The sequence below is a fragment of the Talpa europaea genome (genome assembly GCF_964194135.1).
Source record: "Talpa europaea genome assembly, chromosome: 7".
Classification (NCBI taxonomy): domain Eukaryota; kingdom Metazoa; phylum Chordata; class Mammalia; order Eulipotyphla; family Talpidae; genus Talpa; species Talpa europaea.
The window spans coordinates 130615331-130639040 of record NC_140074.1 but is presented as its reverse complement, the minus strand read 5'-3'; positions in this window follow the sequence as shown (position 1 = coordinate 130639040).

Genomic DNA, 23710 nt, shown 5'->3' with positions numbered 1-23710 from the left:
GTGTTTTATGACATCTCATCCATTCACACAATAACCTTGTGGAAAAGCAGGCGCTTGTTTCCCCATTTGGCCGGTGAAAGTTGAGTTTTCTGCTAAGGGCCCTTTGGAACGCGCATGCACAGCTGTCTGACTTTAAAGTTCCCGCTCTGTCTGCACTGCCACCGCTGTCTGGGCCCGTGTGTCCCTGAATTCTAGTCCCTCCATCAGTGCCCCGAAACGATTGCTGTTGGGCTGCCCCCCTCTCGCCACCCCCAGTCTTACTCAGATCTGTCTCACCACCTTGACACACCCCCACTCCCAGGCCAATCACGCCCCACCTCAGCTCTCCTGCAGCCATTAAGGGGCACTGATGAGTTGTGACGTCTTGCCTTGGCATCCTCCAACATTAACTTGAATGTCCAATTAGTTTCAAGAGCTTAGCTGACCCTGCAAAATAGAATACGGGTAAAGGGATTGGACAATACTTTGATGTCATTGTGCAATTGTTAGTTGGGGGTAAAAGTCTTGCTTTGGGGTGTCCATGTCATTCATTCATTTATCCTTCAGTCATGCATTCAACCCACCAGGCTGATTAAACCTCCACTGAACCCAGATACCTAAAGGGAAGCTGAAGAGATCTTTGGGGCACAGTGATTTCTCTTTGGAGTATGAGACCCCCCACTTTCCAGTTTGGCCACCCTGTGTTGGTGCCTCACTGAAGCAACTTAAAAGTACTCTGGAGAAAGCTGTGAAGGCCATTGCATCTTACAGTCACAGCGGTCACTAGTGTTAGTTGTGCCTCCTGCACTTAACATGCCCCCCCACCCCAATGTGCAGGTCCGTCCTCAGATGCACACACCATCAGACAGTGGTGACAAAGCCTGCAGGCATTGCTGCTGACGCCAGGAGCAGGTTCATACTCCAGATAATGACAACACTTGACCCTCGTGTCCAGGGGTCTGAAGGCACATCATTATCTCCATTTATTAATTTTTTCATTCATTCCTTCATTAATTATTTTTCACTTTGTTTATCTCTAAGTCTGAAAGTGAATCCTTTACAAGGCTACGAGAGACTTTTTCTCTTTCTCTCTGTTTTTGTTTTTGGAAGCCTCACCTTTAGGCAACGTGTCTTGTCTACCAGCCTTGGCAGGATTCAAGGTCAAGATACAACAGAACCGCTTCTGAGATATTATTTCACTGGGAGCAGAGGGACTTAAGAAAGAAGGCGAGTGGCTGCTTTTATGCCTGTGGAGGGAAGAGGTGAGCCCCACGTGGGAACAGGGGGGCAGCCTTCTCCTCTGTCCCCACAATGTCCCAGCCAGGCTGTCGCTGGCCTTAGACTTGCGCACATGAACAAACTGATGCATAGAGAGGGCAGGCGATTGGCCAGAGGCGCTCAGCTGTGGGCAGCAGAGACTGCTCTGGATTTGATGGCATGAGCCTCTATGCATGCCCAGGCTCCATCTCCAGCCCCCACCCGCCCATTCTTTCCCTCCCCCACAGCTGTGAGGGCACCTCTGCTGGCGACGGTTTGTCCTTCACGAGCACCAACGCACAAGCAGAAAGACTAGTTGTGGCACAAGGGACATTTTTCCATTTCAGTTGGGAATTCAGGTGAAGGAAGGGGGTTCGTTGGGTCAGGGATCAAGAACTTTCGGGGTCAGACAGATCTGGGTTCAAATTTTGGCTCTGCTACTATTTTGCTACTTGTGCGGCCTAAGAATTTGGAAACTTGTCTTTCTCCTCCGTAGAGTTGGGAGGACTAAACATGATTTAGAAACTGCAGGCAGTGCTCATCACACGAGACGGTGTTGTGGTTAGCAGTGGGTGGGAGATGTGGGCCTTCGTGGCGTTCGGACTCCAGGGTGCATGGACTCATCTTGGGCATAGACTTGGAGAGCTACGATACAAACTCACCTGTGGACCAGGCTCAGCTTCCCTAAAGCGCCCCTGTAGCAGGAAACTGGGAGCAAAGCCGTGTCAAAGGACAGGGAGCCTCTTCCCTCTGGCTTTCAGATCTCAGAGCTGGAGCTACAGGGGGTGTTCTGGGGGTTCAGGCCGTGCCTTCCTCCACATTCACAGAAGTGCATGCGGCAGGGACCTGAAGATGCCTGGTGTCTCCATGTGGTGAAGGCGTGAGGGGGAGCGTGTGCTCCAGGGGGGCTTCCTACAAGCTGAAACCTCCCAGTGAGCCACCTGCAGATTACAGGACTGACCTAGGCACAACAGAAAAGGAAACCCAGAACCCCTCAGATGCTGCTGAGGATCCCCCTGAGAGCTCAAGCTCCCCACTGCTTCCCTGTTAGGGACCCCAGGACACCTGGAGTGGAGTGACAGTCCTATTGGTAGGAATTTAAAAAAAAAAAGGAAAAAGCTTCAAGTTTGAGTAAAAACCAACAACCCTCAGAATTTGAGGGGTTTCAGTGCCCCCTTTCCTTGAGAATCCCAGAACTTAAAAATATAAGCAAATTCAAGGGTGTAGCAATTAGGTATTTCTAAAGCACTTAATTAAACACAGGAATAGCCTCAGTGACATAATTGCAATGATTTCATGAATGTCTTCACCTGGGGGTTAAGTTGAAGCTCCCAACTTTAAGGGCTTTGGAAATCGAAACAGGTGCCCTCTTTGGGGATCTGCCTATAATAAGAAATCTTTCGGGTTTAATGGCCCTGGCCCCACAGACTCAGGCCTTGTGGCAGCCTCCACTCTGCTGAGCAAAGAGCTAAGCTTCAGGTCACATGACCCAGGTCGAATTTTTTTAGGGTTCCAACACATAGCTCTGTCATCGCCCACACTGGGGTGGCATCCAGCAGGAACTGCAAATCCTGAGCCCCAATGCTCAAATCTAGTGTGTTGTGCCTGCAGGGGTCCTGAGCCTCACCCAGCTCCCCTTTAGCCCCCCAAACATGCACCTGAATGTTGCTCTCTGGCCCCTTCCTCTGGCTGTGCTGCCAGGAGCTCCTGCTCAGCACCTCCCACCCCCCATACCCACTCCTCCCGGGACTTTCACTGGGATTTGAATTTCCCTTGGAGGTGAAGCTGCCTTGCAGGCCCAGTGGGAGGGGATGGTGGAGGGAGGCCTCAGCCAAGCAATCTGGGGGCGGTGTGAATGTAGCCGCCTCATTGTTCCTCAGCTTATTCTTCAGGCCTCGATGGGGCTGATTTAGAAATCCTAATCAGGGAGCTCTCAGGGCTCCCCGGCCTGACACAACTCCAGCAGCTCCGGGGGACGCTTTGTTCTCCGATGACAGCTGACTTGGTCTCCAGTGGGAACAGTTGAGCATAACTCCACACTCGGGGCTGGCAGCTGCCGCCTTAACTCTTTGTGACCCACCCACCCCAGAGGTCCCTGCTCTGGCCTCCTCCTTCCTCTCAGAATCCCCTTCCTGCTGGTGGAGGCCCGGGTAGCTGCTGCCGGGGCGGGTGCCTGGGTCCCACAGCTGGCACACTCTGGGGAGGGCAGGAGCCTGGCCCACCCCTCCCCCATGCAGTCACGCTTTGCCAGCAGTGAAGGCTGGCTGGAGACCGGCCCCAGCTCCATTCGCCAATGCACAGGTGCTCGGGCGGATCCTTTTCCACACTGGCAGAAGTGACTGGGGCAGAGGAGCAGGAATCTTAAATCGTGCTCAGACTCTGGGGCTGCGCCTGCTCTCAGGGCAGCAGCTCAGCAAATGTGACGGGGGAGAACAGAAAGCAGCACTGTGAGGGCTCTGGGTCTGGGACCAGGCAGACTGTGCCTGACTTGCAGAGTCATTTGACCTTGGACCCGTCATTCCATCTCCTGAGGCCTCAATGTGTCCAGCTATAAAGAGAGAGATGGTGTCATAATATCATGACTCTCAATTGTTGGGAGGACAGAACAAGACAAAGTGTCAGTATCTGGGGCGGGCACCACTAGATGTTCTCAACTGTCACTGTGATAGCAGAGACCTTCTCCAAAGAGAAAAAGTTGCTGCATCGGGAGCAGAGACGTGCAACTGGGAATGGCTCATCAAATTGTTATTTATTTTCTGTTTGGTTCTGAGCTAGCAAGGCAGCCCAAAGTTTGTTAGAAACTTACACTTGGTGTAAGATCAGTTATTCATTCAACTAAATGGAGTGCCAGCAGTGAAAAGACCCTGAGGATAACAGAGGACAGGCCTGGCCTCAAGAAGCTGAGTGGTGAGGGGGATGCATGTTCAGGGCTATTGCTTGTCAATCTGGAAACCCAGCTCTAATTGGCTTCTATGGAAACTTGAAGGGGAGCCTCCTGGGGATGAGATGTAGCTTGGCCTCAGGAAACAGCTAGGACAGAGATTCACGTGTGATCAGGTTCCTCTCTCCACCTCCAATTGCCACCTCCTTATGTTTGCTGGCTCCATCATCACCTCTTAGAAGCAATTGATACTGTTTAACTGAGAGTTTACTAAGGTCCTGAAATGAAATGAAAAGGAGAATGCAAGATGAAACACAATGAGGAGGTGGGCTTGTAAGGGCTTTCAATTTCCACGTGGGGTCCACGTGAAAAGTGGGGAACTATTCTGATATTCTGATTTGGAGCCTTGAGAGAAAAATGACTTAATTAACAATATTATTATAGTCAGCAAGAGGGCACAGCTTAGTTGAAATTCTATGACTCCAAGGCTCATACAAACCTTATTTGTGGACAAAAACACTGAGAAGTATAGATGCTGAGCCATGAGGGACTAAGATACTACAGGTAGTCTTCTAGCATGAGATTTACTGAGGTTTCTGAAACCATGAAGATTACAAGGTTGTGGTTGAGTGATAAAAACTATTGGATATATGTTTGGAACTAGCAGTCAAAAAATTAGAAACTAGTTCCTGACTTTGAAAATAATGTTTAGGTATAGATTATGATGATAAAGTACAGATTATTGTTATTTCCAGTAAAATCTATACATATCATCTGCCCATCCATCCATCCATCCACCCATTTCATCTTACTGTGATTTTAACCCGTATGCCTATAGAGTTAAAGAACAAAGCATAACTACATCCCTAGATTATCAGATATAGCCAGTAAATCACCAAATATCCAAAAAGAATATTTGATATTAACTGAATACTTTTCTTGTGTAACTGGTGAGAGTAATGAGAGGGTCTTCTTGTAGACTGATGATTGATTTATACTTTTTTTTTTCCAGCCAAGTGCCAAATTGCCAAATTCCAATAGAATGCCACTGATGTTGGGATTATCTGCATTTCATAGCATTCATTTTAAATTTATTTCTTATTTTCTCAAATGCCTGAGTACCCTTAACATCTGTTCTTCTCAGTGGTCCAAATTTTATGCTCATAAAAATGCAAATTCATTTTAATATTGGCTTCAGCTACATATAAAGATAGATCTGCTTTTCAGAATAAATGCAGGGCAAATAGGAGATGTCATTTGTTATATCAACTTCCCAGGTCCTTAAACTTACTTTTGTTAGTCATTAAGAGCAAAATTGTCAAACAGATGATGCTTTTGATAAATATATTGGTTAAGATTATTATTTAAAAATTTAATAATTTATTGTCTATTTTCTAAAACAAAGAAAGTAAGACAGTCCATCTCAACCTGGCTTAAAGAGCAGAGGGAATTTATTGACTTACACTATTGGAAGAACACTGAGTAATATAGAATTCAAGGTTGGTTTGATCTACTAGATCAGTTAAGTCATCGAAGACCTGATTTTGTTTTGATTCTTTGCTCTGTCTTCATTAATGCCATCTTTATCTTTAAGCCACTTTCCTTCAGAGAAGCAAAACAAGCAAAGCTCGAGGATTTTTCTTTCAAGCCGTGCTGCCCAGGAATGAGAAGATTAGTTTGGTGACTTTCCCTGACAAAGTTAAGAACTTTCTCAGAAGTCCTAGAAAATTTTCCCTAAGGACTCAGATGGGAAAAAAATACCATGGGATGATTGTCATAGACTTCATTTACCTGAACTAATCATTGTGGTAGACAGACTAGAATTTAATCTCCGATTGGTCCAACCTTGCATCTGTGTGGGGTCAATCTCCATTTAAATCTCATGACTACTACACAATGGAAGAAAGAAGAGTTTATTTAGGATTCAGCTATAATTTCTTCTACAATAAGACTTCAAAATTTTTCAATATTCATCAACCAGCATGTTTTGACTGCCATCTACAAGCAATGAACCCTACCAGATTTTTGCAATGATGGCAAAAATCTGCTCTTGACCTTGACTAATACTACAATGACAAAGCAATGACCTGAAAATTTAGAGTGACAGACTGAATCTATCTTTTAGCTATTGTGAGTGTGCAGAGTAACTTGTTATAAGAACCGTGGTGGGCACCTAGATTTTTAAATGATTCAAATGACTGACTTTCAAAGCACCTAAGTAGGAGCATGTTATTTGCATAGAAAAAAAAGTAGGAGTAAATGTGAAGTTTCTTTCCATCCTTCCTCCCATGTTTATGTTTGATGACAGTTGTTTGGGGGAAATTATGTCCACTACATCTAATGAGCTGTGGTATAATTCCAGTTAATATTTTACTATTGATTTCCTGTAGTACACAACAGTAATGGTGAAGAATAAACCACCACAATGTAAATCTTCTTCTTTGCTCTCTCAAACTTTGGTGTCTCTACCCTTTCAAAGATGTCTTTTTGCTAAAAATTTAGAAGTTATATTCATTGTTTGTCCCAACTAGAGAGAGTGGGGAGAATCCTTTGATAGTGTTTGGGCCTATTGTCTGCTTTCAAAATTGGTTGAAGGAGTTTCCATTGACTGAGTCCTCTCAACATTCCTCCTGATTCCACGCATCTTGCACATATATCTAGCTGTCCTCTTCGAGGTGATTTGTAGGTGAAGTAGAAGAGAAAAGAAGAAATGGGCATTGAAAGAAAATAGTGTTGATGTTGGTGTCAGCAAGGAACAGAATGACACAACTCTTAGTAGAAAGAAAAGGTGTGTCTGGAGTCAAGGACAAAGTACACCTTTTGTACCTGAGTCTCCAGTTCCCCATCTTTTCAACTTTCTCCTCTGATGCGCCAAGGATTGAAAGATTTTTTTTTGGATCCTATGGCTTCCTTGAGCACCTGTGTAGAGATTGTCCTGTGTAGATATTTTCTGATCTCTTGGTTTCCGCTGGCTGGTGTCTCCATGGCAACAGGGAGTGGGGAAGGGGACGTGGGGGCAGCTCAGTCTATTTGTCATCAATTGCCACTGTTTTGTTCTGCCTGGTGTGCTCTCAATCGAGTCCTGGAGGAGGCCAAGGCAGGCAGAAAGATCCAGCTAAAGGGCTGTTCCCACCTTCTGAAACTGGGGGTGGGGCTATAGCTCAGGGAGCTGCCTTCAGAGAAAGTCAAGGCATGGGGTGTGTAACAGAAGGCCCACCTTCTCTGGGAGAAGAATTTTCTGAGATTCAGATTTCATGTTTTAGGAGGGAAGATAACAATTGTTGTGTCAACCCAAGGAATTCTTACTATTTTGTTGAAATCAGAGAAGGGCAATTTTGTCATCTGCCCATCACATAGAATAAGATGTTATCTTTCTTATTCTGGGTTGGAATTTTACTTCAGAAAAGTGTTTGGGTCACCATCATACCACTGCCTTAAACAGAGCATCAATTGTTCATCTTGTTTCATTTTTGCCTTCCCTAGACCCTACGCATGGATTTAGCTGGGCCAGTGGGACCTGGTCTGACTGCCCCTCTGACCACCATTCTGGAACCAAGAAGCTGTTTGCTTGTGCTATGCTCTTAGCTCAGGCTCAGATGCAGCTCCTCCAAATTCACAGCAAGTCAGGCTATGACCTCTTTCTGGTTCCATGGGGAACGCGCCAGTGGCCTCAAATCTGCTGGCTCCTCCAGATTTTGACCATTTGTCTCTCCTCGTCATTTTCATGTTCTATCCTTCTCCAGAACTTCCCTTCTTCAGCCCCCCTCACACCAGGTGCTCTGTGTTCCTTTCTTCCTCTCTCTTTTCTTGACCATCCCTCATGTCTCTTTTGCCTCTCCCAGTATTTAAAATTTGGCTTCATCCAAGGATCTGTCCTCAATCCTCTTCTCATGCTGCTCCTCAGTCCCTGCAATGCCATCTGCTTCTACAACCTTCACTGTGAAACTTCTAACCTGTCTCTGGACATGCTTTGCTTCCTGCAGGCAGCCCCAGGCAGCTGTGCAGGATGCACACATAGTCCAGAACACACTGGACTTTCTCTTAAATGTCCCTCTGCTCCCCAGGGCATTGTTAGTATCTCCCAGTTATTCAGACCATCTTTAATTATTCCCACATGACGTGGCTTTCAATGGCCCCTCCCTCTTCTCTCTCTCTCTCTGTCTCTCTCTCTTTCTCACAGCCCATTGTAACACACTGTTTCCACTCCTCTAGAATAGAACTATACCAGTCATAATTCATGCTTCTCTCTCCTTCTAGGTTGTCTTCCTTTCGCTTCTGCCTCTTCTGACCAAGTTAGTTTTTACTCAAAAATTTTATATCTCTCTAATCCCTAGTACACTGTACTTAACCCCTAATCCAATCTTATTGTAGAGTCACCCAAGCCCCCCAAAGGTATGCACGCCGCCTTCCTGCTACGCTCTCCTACCAGTATATTCTTGGACTAACCCCTGACTCCCAGGCTGCTGTGGGGGTGCTGTAGGAGGCACCCTCTTTGACAAAAGAGACTGGACACCTTGAAGGTGTGACGTGACCATGTTATCCCACTTCCAAGAACGTAGCTTAAGGAAATAACTGGACATGGGTTTAAAGATAAGTGCATAGGAAGTTTCACTGCTGCATAATTTGCAAATATAAAAGTGAAATCAATATAAGTATCTGTTAAAATCAATACAATGAAACAGGAAGCAATCATCGATAAATAACCCAGACCTATTTACTGACATGGAAAAATACTTTTATGTTCCTAAGTAAAAAAAGGAGTTATGACTGACAGATATTAACAATCTATATCACTTGTAGACAGTAATAGTGAGGTTTGCATATAATACTTATATGCATATTGAAATGGAACAACACTCAAGGAATTTATGTGCATGCATGGATGTACATGCAATGATTGAATTGCAGTTAGTAGTTTATTTTTTCCTTTTTTTCTTTTTAGAATATAAACATTTTTCTGACAGTAATAACTTTAGACTAGTTACATAAACCAGTGAATAAATTAAAATAATTACAAAAAATGTCCTCCACTCCTTTGTGGCCTTGCCTTTGTTAATCTCACCTTTAGGTCTACAACTCTTCGCACCGCCATTCTGTGGTAAAGCCCTATCTGTTTCCAGGCAGACTTGCATTCCTTCCTCGAGGGAGGGGCACAGGATCCGGGGTCAGAGGGTCTTTACTAAATTCCTTACTTTGCAGAGGAGAGAGGGGTAGTAATATCTAATTCACAGACATGGCTCGTAAACTGCCCATGAAAAGCATTTAGAGAACTGCGCAGTAGCCGGGCTTGTGGTTTACAGTGATTGCGGCCGGGGTCTAACTGGACAAAACCTCCACGAGAACTGGGGCCTTTCAGCCTCAGCCTGAGCCCAGGGTGGACACAGCCCAGCGGCACCCCAGGGTGGACACAAGTCACGGGGCGCTCTGGCCCCAGCACTGGCCGAGCCAGCAAAGGCTCGTGTGACTCTCCTCACACCCCCCAGGACTCCCCTTGCCTTGGAATGTTTCCAAAATGAGGCTTGACCCCGCAAGTCACTGGAAGAAGGCGTGTCCCAGCCTGCGAGGTACCCTGAGGATCTGCCCACTGGCGGCTGCTGGAGGTGGAGGCGCTGGGTTGGGCTGGTTGTGTGGATGAAAAGGAGGCCTTGGTTTCTGAGCAGACTCCTGTCTGCAGAGCAAGCTGGGCCCTGTGAGTGTGTGTGCATGTGTGCGCACACATGTAGTGCATGAGTGTGTGTGTATGAGAGTGACTATGTCCGTGTAAGAGAGTGTGTATCTGTGTCTGTGTGGAGGGCGTGCGTATGAGTGCGTAAGGGCGTGTGTGAGTGAGGGTGTGGGTACATGACAGCGTGTGTGAGAGAGTGCACGGGTGCGTGCTGGGTGTGTGTGTGCTGGGTATGTGTGTGCATGTGCGCACGCCTGTGTGATGTCCCTTGCCTCTCTGAAGTCCCCCTCACCCCCAAGAGGACTGGACCTACCACATGATTTTAAAAGTGACTCAAAACTCCAAACCCCGACTCAGGCCCCACATGGCTCCTTGGGGAAGGAGAGAAAAGGAAGGAGTTAGGAGAGTCCAAGAGGACCAGGACTGAGCTCTGACTAGACAGAACCCGTCTCGTGGCATCTGCTCCTTTGCAGATGGAGGGAGGGGCAGCAGGAGTGATCCCCGAGGTTTCCTGGAGGAGGCTGCGCCCGGGAGAAGGACTTGGAGGCAGGAGGTGAGGAGAGGGCCCTGCCTGCCTTGGCGGCTTGGACGCTGTTGGGCCAGCCCGACGGAAGCTGTCAACAGCTAGCCCGTGAGGTCAGCGGGGGCTGGAGGCCTCATTAGTATCACCGGAGCTGGCATCTCAGTCTCCTGATTCATCCATGACGAAACGCGCTATCAGCCGGGGAGGGGGCAGCCCTGGGGAATGAGGCTTCTGCTGGAGGCTTGATTGTGAGGAAGGCGCTTCCGGAAGGACGAAGGACCTGCCAGGATGAGTTTGCCCCAAAACGCACTCCAAGATAACCCACGGAGCTGCCTTGCAGAAGGGAGTTATTTAGTGCTCTCTATCTGGGTTGGGGGAAGCTCATGTGCTTCCCCCCAAAGCAGGTCCAGTTAACCCTGCCTGCGCCAGGCTGCAGATTCCGAGCTTCCTCTTTGTCTCCAAACTCACTCTCAGCAGCCGCAGGGAGAACCAGCAGCTGAGGGCTGGCGCAAGGAAACAGTTTCACTTCTGCAGACAGATTAGGACTCATTCTGTGGCAGGGAGTGATGACCCTGGGGAAGAATTGGGAGCTTTGTCAGAGATGTTCTGCTCACCAGAAACACTTTCCATGCTCAGGCTACGCCCTGGAGAGATAGGATGGAGGAAGAATGTCTTGTCTTGTACCTCCCGTGTCTCCCAATGCTTCAAGGTCGCCCCAAGCAGCGTGGGCTGGTGGGGAGGGCTTCTGATGACCAGGGGTTACTGGCCGCCCACAAGTCTGAACCTGGGGGTGAGGATGGTGAGGGAGGCTGGAATTTTTAGCATAGCCTTGAAAGAAAATATCAGCCCTCTCCACCCCTGGGTTGGGAATAGGATAGGACATTGACAAAAGAAATAAAATCCCCTGTCTGTCCTGACCAGGCATAAATTGTTACTTGAATAGCAAAGAAAAAAATGTGCCAGATACACTTCCCATGGTTGCTTCCCCCCTCCTCGCCCTCCTGTCCCTATCACAGTGTTTCTGGAAGAGCCACCACCAGCGGGAGGGTTGTGTGGAGGCCACCAGCAAGGCAGTCCTGTAAAATGTGTGTCCTCTGGGGTCCTGCAGCAGCCTTGCCTGCCTTCCCAGGGTGGGAGACTGCTAAGATTGGCTGTTCTCACACAGGCCTGAGATTTCCCCTAAAACACCCAGAAACACTTTCCTAAGCCAAAGGATGAGAAAAGGCACCCCAGGGGTCCTACCCACCCCACCTTTCAAGCTGCAAAAAGGACATTCTTGTCATTTAAGTAACTCAGCTTGCTGCCAGGGAGGTTTGAATGCTGCTCCTTTGAGCTTTAAGTTTGTTGTTCTTTGATATTTTTCTTTCAAAGTTGCTCTCGCCAGGGACAAGGGAGAAGGCCTGAGTGGGCCCCTGCACCAAGCTTGGCAACACTGCTCCTGTCAGGGGCCCTCCACGCTGTGCGGGGCCTCATGGGTGACATGGGCTTCCTTAGAGAGTGAGTGTGGCTTCTGGTTCTGTGACCCTGTGCGCCACCCTCAGAGCCAGGGCATCATACAGGGTCACCGTGGGGCTGCTGGACATGGGGCACAGGGGGCTGCATCTGGGCAGCCAGGGTGCACGGCTGGGATGGGTGAACTTGGCGAGGGCTCTGGGTGCAGTCACTTGGGGAACATGGTAGGAGCAGGGCCGTGGCCCCTCCCACAGAGACAAGTCGGGAGCCCTGGGTGGGGCAGGGGGTGCACAGACCTGGAAGGGTCTCCTGATTTGTTGGGCCTGTCAGATGAGATGAGGCCGAGACCTGGTCTGGGAAAGAGTGAGTTCACTGTGAGGGTTCAAAGGGCGAGTGTTGTCCTCTGGGTGCTTTCTAAGTTCCTAAGTTTTCTCACATGGTGCAAGAATTTCAGTGGATTGTGAAAAAGAGAAAAGTTTCATTTTGGTTCTCTTCTCTCGGTGACTCTGTCTCTCTTATTCAAACTCCCAGGCTCTCAGCTGGGCTAAGGGGATGCAAGGGAACAGATGGTGGGAGATTGGAAGTGTGGGCCACTACTCACCACTGGGCTGCCATGGCTGCCAATGTGAGAGTCAGAGGGAGAGAGGGTGTGCGGGCACAGAGAGGTGGCACAGGTTGACCAGCCCCCTGGCCCTCCTGCAGACTTAGCCTCCAGTTTAAAAGCCTTGGGGACTTTGTGTTTTGTGTCAATAAGGGAAACTGTTTCCCTTACATCCTTTCAAAAAGAAATGCAAGGCTGGCATATCATCCTACGCTGCTACCAACAAACAAAGGTTCATAACTCTGGTCTTTTGCTGCAAAATCCAAAGATCAGAAGACACAGAGAATGGGATACAAAGGAGGATTTTAAAGACAGAGCAGGTCAATTAGCTAATGTAGTTACATTTTATATTATTACTATCACCACTAATGACAACTAGAATGTTTCACCACCATCATCATTTACCAGCCCCTTGGGCACTGTCAACACCATCACTACCACCTTCTCCGTCACCATCACCACCACCACCATCACCATCACCATCACCTTCACCATCACCATCATCACCATCACCATCACCACCATCACCATCACCATCACCACCATCACCATCACCATCACCATCACCTTCACCATCACCATCATCACCATCACCATCACCACCATCACCATCACCATCTCCACCATCACCATCACCATCACCACCATCACCTTCACCATCACCATCACCACCATCACCTTCACCATCTCTACCATCACCATCACCATCACCTTCACCATCACCGTCACTATCACCATCTCCACCATCACCATCACCATCTCCACCATCACCATCACCATCACCACCATCACCTTCACCATCACCATCACCACCATCACCATCACCATCACCATCACCTTCACCATCACCATCATCACCATCACCATCACCACCATCACCATCACCATCTCCACCATCACCATCACCATCACCACCATCACCTTCACCATCACCATCACCACCATCACCTTCACCATCTCTACCATCACCATCACCATCACCTTCACCATCACCGTCACTATCACCATCTCCACCATCACCATCACCATCTCCACCATCACCATCACCATCACCATCACCATCTCCACCATCACCATCACCATCACCATCTCCACCATCACCATCACCATCACCACCATCACCATCACCATCACCATCACCATCTCCATCACCATCTCCACCATCACTTTCACCTTCACCATCACCTTCACCTTTACCAACCACATGGGCACTCTTAATACCACCTTCATCACCACTATCATCACACCCACCACCACCATTACCATCATTGTCACCACTCACACCTCCGCCATCACCACCACTGTTAGCATCATCACCACTGCCACCCTCTACACACACACACACACACACACACACACACACTACTCCCATTGTCACCACCAAGTAGCTCTTTGGAACATCAAAACTAGGGACCGCCAACCTCAGCCAAAACAACGCATGCCAGATTTTTGAACCAAATGAGCATGATCGAGCCTATTGTGACTGCAGCCGATAGGACTGGAAGAGTAGATTCTTGGGGCAAATGCACTGCTAGTGCCCAACAGCAGCAATCTGATGGAAAGCCTCCAGTCTTGGGGTCACAAGACTTGCTACTTGTCTTGGTTCTGTCACGAGCCTACTGAGTGACCTTGAGCAAGTCATTTGTGGCTGGGCTCTCAACCTAAGTAGCCTCACAGAGCTTCAAGGGGCAGACAAAGAGATGTCCCTTACCACAGAAGCGAACCTTTAAAGCCACTACACATCTTCGGTTTCTTCCCTCCTCCCTTTCCTGCCTTTCCTCTTCTCTCTTTTTTCTAATTTTTTTCATTTCAGTACTCCTAACTTTTGAGACCCTCCTCCATCCCCGAGACTTCACTCAGCCGGTGACCTCTTCCTGCGGGACAACATGCAACATTCCTTCATCGTGCCTCGGTGCTACTGCTCAGCTCCTAACCTGCGAGGGTCACAGCACACAGCCCCTTTCCTCAGAGGACACCCCTTAACCCCAGCGTGCAGGCCCCTCCAGGAGGAAGGCCGGGGGCACTGGCGGGGAGCTGGGGGAGGTCCAGGCTCAGCACGAGGGCCACTGCAAGGCCTCTCTCTCTCTCTCTCTCTCTCTCTCTCTCTCTCTCTCTCTCTCTCTCTCTCTCTCTCTCTCTCTCTCTCTCTCTCTCGTCTTCCCGGCGGCTCCCAGGGAGAGCGGGTGGGGGCCGGCCGAGGCTTCCTGACACAGCTTGCCAACCCTGGGCTGCAGCTGCTTGCTGGAGAGCTGGCTCCAGAGAGCTGTTTGCTTTGGCCAGATGCGCGACACGGAAACAGTAGTAGGACAATGTCAGGGGTGCGGCAGGGGCTGGGGTAGAGAGGCCGTGCATTTCCAACAGAGGGAAAAGTTTTCTTTACAGGTGGTGTCAGGCCTCGGGCTGACTCAAGGAACCAGCTGCGAGGGGGGCTCGAGAGGCAGATCTGTAGGGACTGCAAGACTCGGGGACCGAGCGTGGCAGGAAAGGCAGCTGAGGCGGGTGGACTACATGGAAGCTAAGCCAGGGCGCGAGGACAGCCGGAGCCAGATTTGGGATTTTTTTTTTGCCTGTTTCCATTTGTCTTGAGCCTTCATGGGACAGCGAGAGTGTGTGTCCGTGGGCAGGCGTGTGCTGGCCCCTGGAAGAGGAGACCGCCTTGAACCCGGGACACGAGACAGATGGCCAAGGGGTGGCGTGACAGACGCGGCCAACTCAGCCTGAGCTTTCAGATTTCGCTCCTGTCACTTTTAAGTTTGTTTGCGATCATAAAATAAGTGAGATTTCACGAGCACGTGCCTTCCAAGTGGTAAGCCCTTCCACACACGACGGCACTCAGCCTGTTGAAAAGAAACTGAGAAACATCTACTCGAAGCTGAGGGTGTGCGGAGGAACAGCCACGCAGATAACAAGACGGAGAGAGAGCGTGAGCCAGAGCGGCCTGCCTCTCGGGGTGGCTTCTCAGCAGCCCTGGCGCGCCACAGCAGAAGGGGACATCACTCCCGACGGCTCTGAAAATTCCTCTCAGGGATGAGACCCACGAGGGCTGAAGAGACTGTGGATGACAGCAGGAGAGGGAGAGGCCCTGGCGGAGCCAAGTGAACTCTGATAATCCCCGGTGTTGATTCTGGGAAAAGCAGATCATCCCTCACTCCTGGAGAAGCTTCTCCGAGAGCCAACCTTGACCTGCAAGACTGACTTGAGTTCTTCCCCCACCGTGGGCTGGCGGGACAAGAGCGCTAAGCCAGGCGATAGACGAGGACAGCTGTATGCCGCTAGCTCCCCCCAAAATGACTGTGATCGGCTCGAATCTCATTCTTCGACATGTTGAGCGGCAAGAAGAAGCCCCAATAGGGGCGTTTCCAGGACCCCCAGATAATGCTGCCTTTCGCGATGGAAGACAGCAGACTGCTCTGGTTCCCGGGTCAGGTATTCTGTTGCTGTTGGGGGGAAATAAATATCCAGGAAGGCGTTCTCTATTGACCCTACTCTCAGAAGAATTCAAAACAGCTGGGGAGGGGGGCGCAGCTCCTTTTGGCTGCTGGGGTTGTCTGGGGTCTCAGAACCACTGAAGAGTTAGAGACCAGATCAGCTGCCCCATCATTTAAGGAGAACCCCAGCTGAGCTGCAGCCTCTTCCGGTCACCTCGAGGTCCCGACTGCCTGCCCAGTCACCAGCTGGCCCCTGCAGAAGCACTTACACCCCCATCCTTTGTCCAGGGAGGAAATTTGGACTCGCAGGCTCTAACCCAGAGGCTGACCCCGACCCGCCGCACCGCTGTAATCTCCTCCCCCTCCTTCCTCTGGTCTGACTTTCTCCAGGTCTCAAAGAGGGGGTTTCGAAAATAAGAGGCTAACACACCCTTGGCAAGTGCTGGGAAGAGGGAAATGTGTTTGACACATGCTCACCCCGAGTGCACAGGGAGGGCTCCCAGCAGGATACAATTAATGATCAAGGAGGAGGAGGGGATTGCAACAATATGGGTTTTTTTTTTCCCCTCCTAGTAGCCCTAGTTCCTGGACTTGGGCAACATTTCATGGGGGAGAGAAGAGCATCCTGAGGCTGGTAAACAAATAGACTGGCATGGGTGTCAGGGGTAAGTGACACTCGAGGGGTGAAGGACTGAGGTCTGGTGCTCAGCCTGCAATGGGGAGCCATGGGTTTTAAGAACTAGTGTTTAAGGGACTCCCTGGTGGTGCAAGGGGTTAAGCACTGAACTATAGAAACAATCTGCAGCCTCTGCAGCACGAGTTCAATCCCCGGCCGGCCAGGGAGCTACCCACATGGAGAAGCAGACCTCTCCTGTCTCACCCGCTGCTCCCCTCAGCAGTGTATTTCAGTCCGTCTGCCTGTTCTGCTCCCCACTCTGTCTCTGTGAGTCCTCTCACCCCCCACATCTCTGGCCTGTACCCCAGCTCTAGTATGTATAAATAAATAAATCTTTTTAAAAAAGAAAGAACTAGTGCTTAAACTGTGAACCAACCAAAGGATGTTGGGAAAGTTCCTTCCAGTTTAATCTTATGAGCCTCCAGGTTAACTTTGAAAGACAAGAAAAAATAGGCAAGTAAAGCAGGGTAATTAAAGTTATTAAACACTATTTAAAGTTGAAGACTTGAAAGCAAGGCTACGGAATCCACAGACACCTAAATTTCATGGGTCAGCCTCAACCACAGGGCAGAACTTGGTGTCACTCATCTTTGGAAGGTAGGTTGGGTTCCTGGGCATCTTGAGAATGTAGAGAACGCAAACGCTACTTCCTTTGAGAAAATCCTCTTTATTTTAGTGTCACCCGAGCATAAATTGTTTTCTTAAGCCATCAGGGAGTAATGAGCTAGAGGGAGAGACAGATACTGACATCCCTGTTCGCATCTGGGCCAGGCCAGGTGAGTGTGTCCTTCCAGGTGTTTGGGCTAGAAAGATTCCAGGGTCCCCAGTTCTTTACCTCTCACATCCTCCAGGAAAGAAACAATGAAGGAGAAGAAATGAACTTGATCCTAAAATGTTTTGGGGAAATCCGACATAGGATGTCCAGAATGAGCCCATTTGTGGACAAGTTGGAAAGGACTTTAGGAAAGTCTGTTTTTCTTTCCTAAAGGTGGGGGTGATGACGTATGTCTGTTGTGATCAGTACCTGTAATTTCCTTTATATCCTCAACTATCTCGTGAGTTGGGTAGGACAGACTTGAAAGTCCTAATTGCATGAACTAGAGAAACAGAACTCAACTGTTATAACACACTTAGTTCCATAGCTTTTAGCATTGGGCTTGAACCCCACACCAGTCTTTTGGTTTTGCTTCTTGGTTCTATTTCAGCTCATTTATCTTTCCCCTTTGCTGTGATGCTCAGTAGCAGGGAGATGACATGTATGATTTTGTAAAGATGAAGTGGATGTGTTAGGGGGAAAGGATGTCCTGAGCAAACTCCATATAGGCTTTGTGGACTCCACCCTCACTCCATCAAGACACTGGGAACTACAAATCCCATGATCCCCAGAGGGAAGTTGTGAGGATCTGCGGGCGGAGTTAAGCAGCCATTTCTGGGACTTGTGTTTATAACCAGCCATGTGAGTGGGGTCTCGCTCTCTTGGATTGTGCTCTTGGCCAGGCAGTGTTTGGCCTCAGCGGGTCATTTGGGATTCCAGGTTAGCTGAAGGAATGGGTAGGACACATTTAAGAATTTATCTCCCTCTTTTCTCCCTGACTTATATGTTTCCTCATTTCCCCTTCCCTTGTAAATAAATCTTTTGTTAATCTTTTGTGTGTGCCTGCAGTTTAAGTCCCTTTGAACCATGCAAGTGAGGACCCACAGTCAGGCAACCCATTTTATATCGGGGTTGCCCTAACAGATGGTGCTTAGATGACACCAAGCAAGGGAGTTTTGGAGCTCCTTTCGCTGCCTCTCTCCTGCCTTGGTGTGTCATGTGTTCCCTTGCACGTAAAGTAAGATGTCAGCACCTGGGACTCTGCACCAGTGGAGGAAATTGGGAGGAAACAGACATCTTGGATGTCGCTCCCCTCCCCTCCCCACTTTATGAGTGTTCTGCAGGTTTGTTTGGTCTGCACTTGGATGGATACTCTCTATTGTTCATTTAATCTGGGGTGGCCCAGTAGGCTCCACCATCTTGTTTATGATCTTCTTTGGTGCAATGCAATAGCCAAGATTGGGATATCTGGGTGTGGACTCCAGAGAGCTTGGCCAAGACAACTTCCTCCAAACCAACAAACATTGGGCAATGTTGAAGACCTACCTGCACTGGGGGTGCCATCTGTGGGTGGAAGGGAGCCTTTGGAAGTGAGCCCAACACAAGGAGCTGGAAGTGACTCCTGACTGTGCCAGTAAGCCTGCCTGTGCTCTTGCTCCTAGTTCAAGGACAAGGTACCACTTGATAGTAGGAATTGAGGGAGGCTGTAAGCGGAAGCCAATGAGAGGACTTCCTGGCAATGGGGTGATGGTGCCTTTTGGAAGAATTCGCATTCCTTTTTGCCCATCCCTTGTCCACTCAAGTCTCATCTCCTTCCTGTCCCCATGTGATACTGGTTGTCACAGAAAAGCCTTCCACAAATATTAGCTCAGCCTGGGTCTGGCTGCTGGCCCCTGTTCCTGGGATCATCCCAGGGTTTGGCGAGGCCTGCCTGGCACCCTGCAGAGGGTTATAGAATTCCAGAACTAGAAACGACTTTGCAATTCTTATTGTTTTACCTCCTCTCCTGGGAGACAGGACTGGGCACCATATCCCCCTCCTCAGTCTCCTTCTTTTCTCCATCATCATTTGTATCCTTTTCACCTCGACCAGTGTATAAAGAGCTATTTTAGGTGTCCCCGAGCTTCTCAACATTAGGAGTGGAACAAAAAATACTGTGGGTGGGACAAATCCTCAACCTTAATCTTGGCCCTTGAAGTGAGGGCTGCTTGAATACAACGTGCTGTTTATGCAAATCCCATGCAAATCAGGGCAATGGATTAACTGGGGAGGAAAAAACCCAGGGTCTCTCTGAGCCTTCCCAGCACTCGGTGTTGGCCTCAGAAAAGATGATTTTTTTCTCAAGTGCTGCTTTCTGTTAGAAGTGTCTCTTCTGCTCTGGTAGCCTCGGCCAGTGCGTCTTCGGTCTCCTGGCGAGGCTCTTTCAGGCCACGGAGCCGTGTGTGAACAGGGAGGTTTGTTTTAAGCCCTGTCAACAGGACCTTGTTGGAATGACCACACCTTCAACAGGTCTCTGTGGGGGGGTGAGTGTGGAGAAGTGGCCAGCAGTGACCAGGGCTTAGGAGGGTCAGCCAGGGTCCTGTGCTCAGCCAAGGTGGAGGCGACACACCTGAACTGGATTGGAGGGAAAATCTTCTTTGGGGTGGGAATCTTATGTTTGTAAGATCCTCAACGGTCCTGTTTGAAAGCATACCCGGTCACCATTTGACATCCTTAGAGACACCAGCTAACCCACTCAACTTGCATATTTATGCAAAACAAAATGCAAATGAGCCTATTGAACCCTTTGTCCCTCTCCTGCCAAGCTGGGAACCTGGGTCTCCTGACAATCTCCTCCTCCAGGCCTTTATCCTCTCCAGAAAAGTTTTTCTAATTAGGACATGGGGCCTCTGAAATTTTGCTTGTTCAGTGAAATTCAACTCAATAAACATGTTTACTGAACTCCTACTAAGTGCAAAGCATTGTGCAAGACGCTTAGTGGCTTGCAAAGAAGAAAGAAGCTCATTATCAAACTTGAATAACTCATGGTTTCTTTCCATGAGATTTCCATTCCTGGGTAGTTTCTCATTTAATTATTCATTCAACACACCTATGTTAAGCACCTACTATGTGTCACTGAGCAGGTACAAGAAGGTCACTACCTTTGTGAGTTTATGTCCTGGAATGGAGGAGATAGTCAGCGGGAGAAGAAACAAAACAAACAAAAAGGAAGATAATGACGGACTCTACTAAGCCCTGAGAAGAAAATGAACATGGTGGTGTTTTATTATGATAGAAATGTTCTACGGGCCAGTTTGATAAAACTTGAGAGCGGTTAAATACCATTTTTAAGTGAGTTCAAAGCAGCTACAGAAAGGACCAAGTGTGGAAGGTATTTCTGCTTATCACCTCCATCTTTGTTTGCTTAAATTGGAATAATGAATGATGCCCCATTAATTAATGAAGCCAATAAAGATTTATGGGAGCCCTGGGTCAGAAGCACACCTGGTACTGGGGAGTCCTTGTCGAACTAAGGGGCGCACAGTGCAGACACCACACAGGTGTGTAAGACACACAACGGTAGGCAGGGAAGGATGACAGAGGGATGAGACCTGGGGTGCAGGGCCAGGTAGATGGTGAAGATGGTGTTTGAACGACGCACAGCCCAGGTGACAAGAGAACAGGAATAAAGAATCTAATGGACTTGGTGGGTTCGAGGGCAGCCAGAGGCCTTGTGCCTGACTTGCAGCCAGTTAGGGGGGAAGAAAGGAGACAATATAGTGGGAATAAGCAGAGAAAGAGGGCGGACAGGTGAGAACCTATGAATAATGTGGGGAACACTTGGTGAACTCAAATTGGGGCGTGATCTTCTCTCTTTATGATTTGAAAACAGGTTACTCAGTAGTTGCTGAGCCATGATCAGACATCAGAGAACAGCAATGGAAGCCCCCAAGCCAGAAGATACGTTGTTCAGGTGGGAGGTAGTGCAGCTGTCCTTCATGAGGCCACAGTGGAGCTGACGGGATGGGAGCAAACTCAGTTGGATCCTGAAGGTTGAATTCAACTAACTCATGAGTGGAGTTGGGTGTGGCAGAAACAGAGAATCAAGAATGACTCCCAGGCTTTGTCTTGAGCAACTGGGTGGAATGGGGTGATTTATGCTCTGGGGAGGCTGGGGCAGGCATGGTGTTCATGACAGAAAAAAGGTTGTGATGCTCCTAGACTGGATCAGAAAAGCTGGGCAGGTCAAGCATGGATCTACAACCCAGAGCATATGGCTAGTTTAGAGCCAGTCTTCTAACGCTTCCTCCAAAATATTTACCACCCTTTCATAAAGATACTGGGTGAAGCAGAGCAAGGTCTTCACATCTGTGAGTGGACCATGGGGGCTGTTCTTGAGGCTAAAGGCCAAGGGCATCATTTGTACTTTCCTGGGGCAGGAAGAGGGCACAGTGGCTCCCCGCAGCTGCTCATTGTTTTGAGCTTCGGCGGGAGTATCAGGCTTGTGTCACAGAAGGGACTTCCTGGGGACAGAGTGAGGACGTTCTAAGTCTAATCTGCAAGAGGGCTCAGGGCCTCAGGTGTTCCTTCCGGGGAAGGTTTGAAATGAGGCCAGTTAAGAAGTGGCCTTCCTTCATCTTAAGTGACAGCAATGCATGGCTTTGCAATGAGGCCACAGGCTGCAGAAAAGAGCCCCTTGGACCAGCTCACATTGCTGAGTGTCGACCTGGTCTCCCCACGATCGCCTCAACGTTCCTCCACCGGGAGCTTTGCAGACAGGGCCGTGTGGACGGGCTGCCGAAGGGCAGGAGGTAATGTGACAGGACCCTGGGACCTAGCCCCTGCTGGCCTAACCTTCCATCACTGACCCTCCAGGCTCACTGGAATCGAGCCAACCAACACCAGTGAGAAACAGACCCTCCATCCACAGAGGCTTCCTGCTTTCCAGCAACAGCTCCAGAACCTGCTGTTCTTGCAGAGCAGATATGTGAAGACCTGACCTAGAAGTGACCTAGGACTCATTAGCATGCTAGAACACACACCCCCGTGGACCGAGCCTGAAGATGCTGAGGAGACTGATGTGAGGGAAGACGTGATCCATCTGCACCTGCCCCAGCTCAGCCCAACCCAGAGCACGCTAGGACGCAGCTCCCTGCCACCCCGCCCTGGTAACCAACCCCATAAAGCCAGGACCCCCTCTGCTCCCAGGCCGAGAGCATAGCTCAGGGCTCTTGCTCCCGTCTTGCATTATGTGAGCCACAATAAATGTTCCTCTCTGGAAACCCGTCGGCTCTTTCGAAATTTATGGAGGATTAATTGGTCAAAGCCAGACAAAGCGCCTCGGGAATCTGTAAGAGGAAGAGAGGCGCAGCCTTCTCTGGAGCCACCTGACGTGCCGCCATGGATGGCAGGAGCTGCAGGAGTGCTCAGACAGCTGGACCGTCCAGGCTAACCATCCTGAAGGGGCCCTGACCTGTGGGTGTTCCTCCGCCCTTGGTGCCCTCACCAGCTCACCTGCAAACACGTGTGACACCTTACAACGAATCCCAAAGCAAAACCAAACGAAAGAAAGGCTCTTCCCTTTTGGGACCGTTTCCATTTGCCACATGAGATTGCTCGGAAAGTCAGATGGGGGTGTCTGTGGGGGGCATTGTGGACAAGACCACCCTCACCCCAAACAGCTCGCCTCTGTGTCTGGAGACTACCTTAGCTGTCTCGTTTAGACACTTGGCTTTCTGAGTAAGATCTGGTGGTACACGTGATAAAAAGGGGCTAAATCCTAAATTGAGATTATAATCCAGAGCACTGCGTGAGACTTGATCGGCCCCCTGATGGGGTAACTGACCATCCCGGTTGGCTGAGGGTGGAACTGGGAGACATCTGGGCAGATCAGAATAGTTTTCACCTTACTTCTAATTCAGAGTAGAAAACCAGAAACTAAACTAAAGCAAACAGCACTAAGAGACATTTGGAGGACCACTGAGGAATAATATGGGCTGGGGGGCTAAGGAGGGTCCACAATGGAGGGTCCCTGGTGGGGCCTGGTCATGAAGAATGTCAGCATTTGGAGCTTTTGAGAGGCGACCATGTCCTGAAGTTTGTGACCGATGCGCAAAGGGTCCAGCAACTTAGCAAAAGTCAAAATCCACATACACATGGAGACAAAGCAAACAGGGCAAAGATGGAGACATTTACCCAGCGTAGGGCCTAAATCCGGGACTATTCCTTCAACTGCCCCATCGGCTGAATGTTCACGCCAGGAAGTGGGGCGCATGCTTGCGAGTGAACGGCCACTGTCCCCGCTTTAGTAAGGATGTGATTTCATATAAAAATTGAGATCTTGGAACTCAGTTCTTGGTCACAATTCAGTTGCAAGCCTTGCAACCCTCCCGGTGCTGAGAGAGTATGTACCATAGCATTTATTTGATGTTTTGATCCAAGTTGGGTGAACGTGAGAAAGATGTCTGCCTGAGATAGAAAATAGGAGGGGAGATAGCATTAGAGGCTGGGGGACAACTTGCAAAGGGACAGACAACTTTTGGGGCACAAGCAGTGGGCAAAGAAGCAACACAAGGGACGCTTCCTCATGCCTCTCCCCCCAGGACGACAAAGAAAGAGAGTTAAATAGTGGGAAATGTGATGCAGATGGAGGGTCGATGCAGGAGTGAGTTGCT